The following is a 10843-nucleotide window of genomic DNA, read 5'->3' as shown; positions in this document are numbered from 1 at the left end:
CAACCATTCTGCGAGACTATGGTAACAGCAGAAGTATTTTCTTCCATAACTGAAGCAATTCACGCAGAGATGCTTTTAGTCAAACACTTCAGAAGGGATTATAACAGCAGTTCCACGGAAAGGCAGGAACTTCAGGGCTGGATTACATCTATTTATTTATTTATCTCTTTATACATGCACTCGGGTGCCTTGTGCTTGCAGCAAGCAGCGGGTGACACCTAGTGGCAGCTGCCCCTCGTCCCATCCCCAGCTCTGTGCTGCGCTGCCCAGGGCCTTTTGATATCAAACTCTTCCTGCTCAGCTCTGGGCTCAGGGCAACCCCCAGCAGGTTGCTAATGTAGCTCTCAGAGGGGGAAAAAAAAACGACCTGAGGGCCAAAGGGACATCCTTCCCTTGGCTACAGCAGGCGAAGTTGCTGGTAACAGAAGCCAGCATTACATATATCTGAAAAGTTCACTCAAAAAAAACTTAACGCAGTGTCCTCCTGGACCTCATGCTTGTTATGTTCTAAAGGCAAGGGCCCAGGGAAGCACAGTGGCAAGGAAGGCCTCCAGCCTGAGGTAGCCTTTAGTCTTTCAGCTGCCATTTGGCAGTGGTGGGAAGAAGTATCGGGCCTCAGGCAGCCAGCAGAAAGCGTTTGCAGAGTCACGCGCTAGAGAACCACAGTAAAACCGTAGCATCTTTTTCAAAGGTAGGGGGTGTGGGAGAGGCCTGGAAATGGAAAGATCGAATCTCAGAGGAGGAGGGAATATATACATAATGCTAAAAATCAGCTACAGAGGCCCCAGTGTATGAAAGGATGGCAAATAAAATACCATTCCGCTCACGGAACAATTACGTTTCTACAGCTGTGGCCTGAGCAAAGCCAAAAGAAGTAAAGAGCCTTCCCTGGAGAACAGTTTTATAACTGGAACAGGGGAAGGGGCAGGTTTCATCCTGATATGCCAGTAATTCATCCTGTAAGCACTGACAAAGACAGCCCTCAGCGTGGCATATGATGTTCTGGGGCTTGCTGCTGCAAGACCTTGAGGTCTTTCACATAATGCCTGGGAGCAGACTTTGTGTCTGCTGGAGCCTGTGTGTCTGCCATCTCCGGGATGCAGCACATGGCTTCATCCCTCCTCTGCCCTCAGGACATGGGGCATTTTTTCCTTTCTGGCTGTGAAAAGTCAGGTCTGACAGATGTGGCCACCGGCATAGTCCTCCTCAATGCGTGGCTTTTCCAGGCCGATGAGGGAGCTGCTCATCCTGCACTTCCATCAGGGGTCAGGGGTCTGTAGTCCCTGTCCCAAACCTGCTACTGTGCTGCTGTCTCGTGTCACACAGGAAGGCCTGGCTGAGGTGGATTGGCAGAGAGCAGGATCCAAGATCTTCCAGGTTTGTTGGGATAGGGGTGGTGACTTCGGTGCTGGGGTGTGCGGGGACACCCACACCTCCCATCTGTGCTAAAGCAACTGAAGAAGAAGCACAAGGTTTTGAAATGCTGTTGGTGGAGTAGCACAGGTGTGAGAGCCTCCCCTACAATCCCAGAAGAATCCAGCTAACATCCCAGTGGCAAAAGAAAGATCAAGAGGTTTTAGGCCCAAAAAGGCCCACAGCGTGGGCTAGTCAGTAGACAAATCTCTGTGTGAATAGATCCAGAGCAGAACTAAAACCTGTCTTTTCTCATCTCATTCCCCTCTCTGTGCATTGACTCATCACCACTCATTTACGGAAAGCAAGTGATTTCCTCCATGGGGAAATGGGAGGTATCTGCCTTATTCAAAAAGCAAACAATTTTTCAATATCTGCAGCCATTTCACAATTCATGCCTATTAACATCTGATACCTGTAGCTCTGTTTTACTCATGGCTTTAATATGCTCTAGTCATGTCCTCAGATTAACAGGAGCACTCTAATTTTGCATTCAAACTGGGCAAATCCAGCATTTCAACTCAATTTCATGTTGATTTGGAGGCATTTTTCAGCTTCAAGACACTGTCCCAGGTTCCTGCTTGATATTTAAAACTGCCTAACATATGCTGCGGGTGAGGGAAAGTGGTTTTGGCTGTGACTAGAATGTAACGTTATATCCATGGAGGCAATGACCATTTGTCTAGTGAATAAACAGAAAAAATAATTACTATCTGTCATGGCTGGATTCAGTAACCACTGACTTGGCCATACAGATTGGTTAAGGTCATGTCACCTTATAAATTAAATTCCCCAAGAGCTTGGCCTGGTTCTGGAAACTCTACCTGCAGTGTGGCAGGGCTCTGTCATCCAGTTATTGTTTGTGCTGGAATAGAAAGAGTTCAGTTCAGTGGGCATCTCATAAAAATAAGGGAGAATGAAGGAAAGAAGGAAAGAAGAAAAGAGAAAACTAAAAAGACCTTTTTAAGAAGTACCAAACTCTCAGGAACCAGGACTAATGGAAAAACAATTAGAAAGGATGATAGCAAAAATGTGTGGCAAGACAATCCACATCCTATTTCTTCTTAAAATGATAACATGTGAGGACAGGCATGTTCATTTCTGTCATTTAAAAAGTTTTTTTTTTTTTTTTAATCATTCTACATAACGTAAGCATAACTTTAGTTAGATCAACTATCTCATCAATTTCATTGAACAACTTTAATGAATCAATAGGAAGAAATGGATTTATCTTCAAAAACATTGATTTCTGACTCTTGATTCAAGGTATTTCTACCTAAACTTTGTGGGAATAAATACCAGCTGATTGATTACTGCCCAAATATTGACTCTGATCTGGAGTGTTTGCTCAGTGACCAGCCTCAGAGCACTCTGAATTCATGAGGGTATTGTTTACTCCCTGGGTGGATGTCAGGCTGGTGAGCAGGAGGAAGGCTTCAGTAAATCATTTGTGACATTAACCTTGCAGAAACAAATTCACATGAATGTTTGTGTTAGTTCTGCTGCCAGTGCTTGTACAAACATTGCAGAACAGAATTCACACCGTTATCTCCCTGTGACTAGTTTTGCAAACAAAAGTTCCTTGTAGGCATTTCCAGGCAAAGTCAATGGGACAGGCACGGAAGAAGCAAAATGCACTTCCTTTATTCCAACAACCATTAGCTTGTCATTAGCAAATACCCAGAAAACTTCAGTAACAGATTTTTGGTTTTCAGAAGAAATGAAAAAAAAAAAAAAAGAAAGCATGCACTGGATCAATCAATTAAATAACATTTTATTTTTGCAAATAAGCAGAATTTTCTAAATATTCCAAGTGTCCAGAATTTGTCAACTGTACTTTTCTGTATGTGTTTCTTTTAGTGTAATCTCTATCTATGTTATGAATTTTCCCCTACAATTATTGTTTACGATAGCAACTAACTGATGTGATTCCGGTGGTATAGGTCAGACCTTCTTGATCTACCGTAAGAAATGGCTGGATATGGAAACCTCTGTTTCTGAGATCAGACACAGTAAGCTGGTAAGCAGCATATACAGATTACATATACACACACATACATTTGTTTATTTTTTAAATTAAAAAGTTCTCCTAATCATAACCATGTGTAGGATGTCCATAATCTCTTCAAAAACAGCTTCAGAAAAACCTCTGAGTGTAAAACCTAGATGAATGTTAGTCTGCCAAGGCAGGGATCTGCTTGCATCTGTACTACTGGGAGATGTGGCTGCTCAGCTGAGCAATCCTGAGATCTGACAGCATGTGGGGACATCATATCAACACCATGATGGACTGGCTGAGACCTAAAATCCTACCAACATCCTACTGATCTCAGGTACAAAGCTGGGCTCTAAATGTATTTTGTTTCTAAACAGAAAGTTTTTTCTAACAGTGGGTCCTGAAAACTCACTTTCAGACCTTGAGGGCCAGATGAGCTTTTCCCAGACTCAGGTGTGTTATCCACTTTAGATTTAATAGAGACCAGACATGGAGCTTTGGTGTGTGATGGGAGTGGGCTGGTCAGTCCCATGCGATGCTAAGAAGGTGTCTGGGGGCCAAGGATACTCCTGCTGCAGCAGTGTTGCCCTCTGTCCATGGTCCCAAGTGGTCATGCCAAGCACAGCCCATGCATAGGTATATCACCCAGGGTTTCTGCCTGCTGAACCACCTACCCATGGATGGAGAAGGGTGTCCCAAGGCACCAAAAGCTTTCCAGCCTGGGTTGCCCAGCTTCTGTACCGTACATGATTAAATAACAGTCTACCCAGTCTGGGATGGGCCTTCCCACCTAACTTCTCAGAGCCAGGGAAAGCTTTATTCCTCTGTAAGCCACAAATGTCAGGCCCTTCCAGTGAGAGGAAAAAAATGTCTCTGTCCTCAAGAGAGACCTCTGTGGACTGCCACAAGCACACATTAATAAAGCACCACACTTTCCTGACAGCCCCAGTAACTTTTGCCACATGTTAAGCCCCTCAGCAAGGGGCTGGCTCAGTGATTTCAGGAGTCCTTTTTCTACAAAGATAAATTAAAATCCTGCCTTTGACAAATGAATAGGAAAACTTCCCTGGGGTGTTTTAGCAGGTGGTTCTTCCCACATCACAAAACTCAAAGTCCCTTAGAAACACGTTATTTTTACTCAGCAGAAAGGAGAAAACATCCAACAGAAATGTGAGAACCCAGCATGTGTGCTCAGAGACCACACTGACCACTAACCCACTGCTCATTGATCCAGGCAGTGGCAGTGAGAGGGAAGGGAGTGGAGTTTTCCCTCCTGGGAATGCCAGTTTGGAGAAAACACACACTCTGAATCTACATTCACCATCAGGCAGCAGAATCAGGGCTACCCAAACCACCACCACGCCAGGCGGGACTCCTGCCGAAGTCAGGTCTTCAGGTCTGACAGGGGGAGAAACCTCCCAGTTATGACTTGAAAATTAAATTTCCTGGTGGTGAACACCAAAATTCTTTCCTATTCCCAAGTCAATGTTCTTTCCACCTTCTTGGTAGGGAGCATGCTCACCAAATCAAAGTTCAGTAGGTGTGAAATCAAGAGGAGCTGCTTGTATCTGAGCAGCAGCTTTCTCTTGGTGGCCACAGGCTGGCATGGTCCCACCTGTACCTTCCACTGTGCCCATGGAGCAAGCTGAGGAAAATCACCTGTTGTCAGCAGAAACCTGCATCAGGTCTTGCAAATTTGAAGGGGTCTGCAAACTGAAAAACACATGTTCTAGTTAGCATCATTCTTGATCCATTTGTCCTTACACTGACCCAGGAATGGAGAATAACCAACAAATTTAGCTGCTTGTTTAGCTGTGTGTAAGCAGTGTTGTCACACAGGCAGACCCGGAGCTACCTTGTCCCATCTTTTCTATGGAGGGAACTGAGAGGTGCATTTCTCCAAGTTGTGGGGTGCTCAGACTTTTATTACATGCAGTCAGTGCTCAGTTTGATGGACTGTGCAGAAAGCTGGATCCTCAGAAGACATTGGAGAGGAGATTTCTTTTCTCCCTGTATCTTTTCTCCCTGTATTAGCACTATTCTCTGTTAAAAAAAACAAAAACAAACAAACAAACCAAACAAACAAACAAACAAACAAAAAAAAAAAAAAAAACACTGAAGAGGTTGTCCCTCAAGAGTGAAAGGACAGCCTTATCCCAAGCCACAAGTCTGGCCATTCGGAAGGAGGAAAGAATTTGTCAAAGCAAAGTATGAATGCCTGGAATTTTACCTGGTTTCAGCTCATGCTCATGGTTTCAGGGCATGTGAGTGGAGTCTGCAAGTAGAAAACAGCTACTCTGAGATGTCACCAAGTGTACCTCTTTGCTTTCTCCATTCTGTTTGATGGCATTCCACTCCAGACACCCTTTGGGACCTTGTTCTCTTGACATTTTAAAGTGACAAATGCAATACACTAATTAGAAGTAAGAATATTTTGATGTAAGTTCTAGTATGTAAAGTGCACTTTTAAGTCTTAAAAGTGATCACAAAGATCTTCAAGGGAAGGTTTTATTCCTCCATACACAGCTAAAAGAAAATTATATTTGAAGAACAGGAATTTCTAGCATCTCTTGATCCAGAACAGATATGGTGCTAAGGAATGGTTTCCTCCCAGTGCAAGTCTAATGACTAAAACTGTTGGAGACTGGTGCTGCTAACACACTGCCCAGGCCCACCAAAGGTCACCTGGTCAGACAAAGCACAATGCATGCCCGACTCTAAAACCAGAATACACTGGGACCAATGATAGCTGACAACTGTTTGCCTACTGTTCCATTGCAGTGGCATAAATGCAGACTTTGTCTAGCTCCAGGCAAATAAAGCAGCTTTATAAAGGGGTCTGTCATGTCAGCTGCACGTGGTGTATTTCAGCATGCTGCCACTCTCACAACCAGCTTACTTTATTTGCATTTTGGTCTCAGTGGTGCAGTAGTGTGAATTATGCCTCCTTGCTGCTCTCTCACACCTTCTGAGGAGCTTCTCCAGCTCCTTCCCCCCAGATGGTGACATACAGGGCTGCGTGGAAGTTTGGGTTGATCCCACGTCACAGATTGTTCAAGACTGCAACAGTCTGGGACATGAAGACTTTCATAAACCACCACAACTGGCATTTCCAAAGCCATCAGTCACTTCTGAAGGTGGAAACTCAGGTGTTGCTCTTTGACGCTGAGGATCTGCTGGGGTTGCTCATCTCCAGCTAACTCATGACTCTCAAATTTTATACTGCTCCCAATTTTGCCACCCTCCTCCTTCCTATGCCTACTCAGGCTTTGTAAATGTTTCACCACATTAACTCAAATTCTGCCACATATTTACAAAGGTTTGTGACCTTCAGCTGTAGTCAATCATTCCCTATGGTCTAATTTGTCCTTTTCCCCCTGCAGCTCCTTCATCACACTGCCATTGCCTGTAAATGATTTACCCAGGGCTCACAGAACACTGACTGTATCCTGCACAGATCGCAGTCCTGCTCTTTTTTGGACTCCCCAGATTTTCTGGTGTCTCATTCAGATCTCCTTGTCCTCTGTTATGTCAGCATTTGTTCCTCATCTTCAGTACAGCAGGTTCTTTGATTAATTAGAAATGCTCTGGACATGAACTGTGCTGCGTGGAAGTGGAAAGTGGGTGGTAGATCATGTGGATGGAGGAGTGTAGAACACCAGTGTTGATCTCTGGGGATGTACCCCATTTATGCACACATTTGCACATATACATATATATGTGTTTATATATCTGATCACAATATTTGTATGCATTATTAGTACCTGGATGCATTTTGCATATGAAGTTCAGTGTCAGCAACTGGGGGGACACTTATCTCTATCTTACATCCACTGGGTAAGCTGATCAGAACATTTTGTAAGTGCCCAAATAATCTTTAATCTTGAATAAATCTTTTAATATGTAGTAAATACAATCTTTGTATTTCAAATAGAAACACAGTGAGACAGTTAACACACTGGAAAGGAGCACAGCTAGCTCTGGAAAGAACGTCCTTTCTCCAAACACTGCTCTCACAGACACCATCACTGGGGCATGGGCATGCTCTCCACAGCACCTGCACCTAAAGCTGGGGTTTAGACCGCAGTTTGGACACCTGTGAACAACAAGTTAGATGTTACATCTCTCAGCATTGCTGCATCTCAGTCTCTTCTTATTTTTTTCCTGGTTTTTGAATGCGTGGATGAGGTTGCCAGCAGGAATTTCTACTACTGCCCCCTCCAGACGAGTTTTGAATATAACAAAATTGTGTTTTAGAATGTTAACGAAGACCAGCAGCCCATCTTATTGCTGGTAAAATGAATATAATAGAGATAAGCCTCTAGAAAACAATCCATCCACCAGGATAAGCAAATGAATTATTTGCCTGATGCAAACCTAGCAAACACTGATGCATTTATTGACCATATCTGCTAAACCTTGGATTTAGTCGCATCAGAAGTGCTGTCACAGCAGTCATTGCCCAGCAAAGCAGCAGATGGACCTTGGGGACTTGAGCCACCCTAACGCAGGAACTAGGAGCCAGGCAAGATGCCCCAAGGAAGCCTGCTTGCTCAGACAGTCTGAACACCAAATTTTTGCCCCTTTATAGGTGTGATGAAGGGCATGGGGTCTTGTGTACAGAAAGACAGGAGTGGCTTTCACCACATGGCTAAGACGGGGAAATGGAATTCCTCAGAAGGAGATCCCACAGGAAGCTGAGCAGAGCAAAACCTTCCATAAATACATGGAGATACTTTGGAAATATCTTCTGATGCTCCCAGAGAAACCCTGTTCCCTTTGCCATGCCTGCCAGGAGCTGAAGGCCGGCCTGGGGGTATCCGAGGGCCGCAGCTCCTTGCTGCCCAGGCCCTGGAGTATGTGGCCGCTAGGTGTCACGGCTGGCCCACAGAAGCCATTTTGTCCCAGCGCTCTGAGACCGTCCCATTCTCTTGTCAGCATGCAGAAACCACACAGTCCTGACAAAAAACAGACGAGGGAGGTGTAAATTATGCCCGGCTGTACCCGGCCTCCGCGGGGGGTGCCCCTAGGCCCACGGGCTGTCCTGGCAGCGTACCAGGAGCCGGCAACTGGAGGTGCAGTTCGGCTTGCAGAAGTGGATTCATAAGACAAAATCTGTCATAAAACTCTGTTTTTATATTCCACAGGTGTCTCCATTTACAATCTCTGCACATCCTCCAGGAAAATTTAGTGTTGCCTTAGTGCAAGCAACCAGTGTTGTACCCCGTATTTCAGGTTAAATTTCATGTGTGTCTTCTACAACGGTGAATAAATATTCTTAATACAGTCTCAAATGTTTTTCCTTTCTGTGCACACTTTGTCAGAATTAATTCCCCTGGTCCCTTTTTTTAGTTCCACTTTTTAGCAAAGGGAAAAGTGTCAAATACTTCCTGCAATTGCCCCCCAGATCATATCATAAATCAGGTGTTGCACAGAGAATGGATTTTCTTCCCAGTCCTTAAATGTGTTATGCTACGAGATTTATTCAGTCCTTTTTATGATGGTGTTCATCACTAATAGTTCGAACAGGCTTATGCTGGAGACTTTCTTCATCCAGACTGTGTCTGTGAGAAAAGAGCCAGCTCAAACCTTTACTCTGTGTCTGAAGCAGCCGATGCCGTGCTGTCAAGCCCCCCACGTCTCCTGCTCTGTCCAACACCATGCACTTGCCTGCCTCCAGCCCACCCATCTGTTTCCTTTCTCATCACTGGAGTTGAGATTATCAGTCACTTCCCATTATGATCTACTTCATTATTAAAGTTTTTGGGCAGCTGTTTTCAAGATGGCATGTGGGAGATGCACAACACATCTCAGTAATGTAAATTAATAGTAATTGAGCTTTGTGACAGATTCCCTCTAACTTGCTTTGCAAAGATCCTTCTGCAGTGTATGTCAAGGGTTGTTAACACATCAGCCAACATCAGCACAGCCAACACTCTGAAAAAGATTTAGGAGGGACTAATCCTTGGGTGGCAGAGCTTGCTGGCCTTTGGCAGTTACATCATGGGTGAATTTAATCTCCATTGTCTATCATCAGGCAGAATTAGTACCCAGGAATAATGATTGCAATAGAAAATGAGCATTACATAGGCAGTGGCTGACAGGCTTGGATATCACTCATCCTTATCTTCCTGTTGTTTCAGAAGAAGTTCCTGAGCCCATTCAGTTATCACACACATGTTCAGATAACTGAAGTCAGTCAGCACAGGGAGCACACAGCAGGGAGCCTCCCAGCATAAGCCTTTGGGCATACTAATAGCTATTCTAACTGCATACATCATTTCCAATGACAACTTCATGAAATGAAACATTTTCATTTTCTCTCCAAGCGTCACTAATTGGACTGGCTGTTATGGTTCACCATGATTAGGCATTCAAGAACAGGAGCTGTGAAATAAAACAGAGAGGAGACTGTCGTTTCACGATGCAAGTAGAGACTACATTCAGCTTCCATAATTTGTGCCTTCATTAATGACATTTTGCCAGGAGTTATAGTAGACAGAGAAATAGCTGAACGCACTCTTCTGTTAAAGAGTGACAGTTGGCCAATTGTTCAATCTCTCTGCACCTCTGAGCATCACTCCACCACATCTTATAAGACAGTCTGTGTTTTCATTTCTGTTTGTGCGGTACCTGGTACAGTAGGACAATCTCAGATCAACATCAGTGATCTGAGAGAGAATATAGCAAGCTCCTCTGATTCAGAAGCACCAGTGGATGTTTGTTCCATGTAGGTGCCAGGATCCCAGGGCAGTATCTTTGTGTGAGATCAAGAGAGTGAGCAAATGTATTTGGATGACTTCACATGGCAAACACAAGGAAGTCAGCATTAAAGAGATGTGAGAAATGAACAGAACTTGCTGCATTCCACTTTGGGAATAATTTGCCAGGCGCCTAGAATTAAATCTTGCAGACAGGAAGCCCTCTGCAAAGGGCTCCTTTCTAGACGGAGTGCTTGACAATTAAAATGGAAGTCTGCTGAACTTTGCAACATAAATATACCCATGTTTCTTTTTTTTTACATATGAATCATAATAGTCAATTTTACTCGTGATAGATGAAGCTTTAAGAAAATATTTGAAAAACAGACTTGTGGCCACTGATGATGTTAAACACATCTGTCTACAGGAAAACTCAGAAAGATGTTTGGGAAGGAATGATTTTTACATGTGAACTATGTTTACTCCTTTTATGACAATATAACTTAAACAGCATAACCTTACATCCCCAGAAATGAATCACAACATTTAGAAGGCAACTGATCCTAACACTAAGCAAACACAATGGAAAGTACAGCATGTAAGTAATGTTCTCACACTCCACAGGGTATTGTGCATGTGTGTGGGCAGCCAGTCCTCTTGCGGATTTTTATCATTTTTAGTCTTGAGCCCCTGTGCTATTTGCAGACTGCAAAAACGTGTCAAGACTCAGTGC

The sequence above is a fragment of the Anas acuta genome, chromosome 1, assembly GCF_963932015.1.
Source record: "Anas acuta chromosome 1, bAnaAcu1.1, whole genome shotgun sequence".
Taxonomy (NCBI): domain Eukaryota; kingdom Metazoa; phylum Chordata; class Aves; order Anseriformes; family Anatidae; genus Anas; species Anas acuta.
This window is presented reverse-complemented; position numbering follows the sequence as displayed.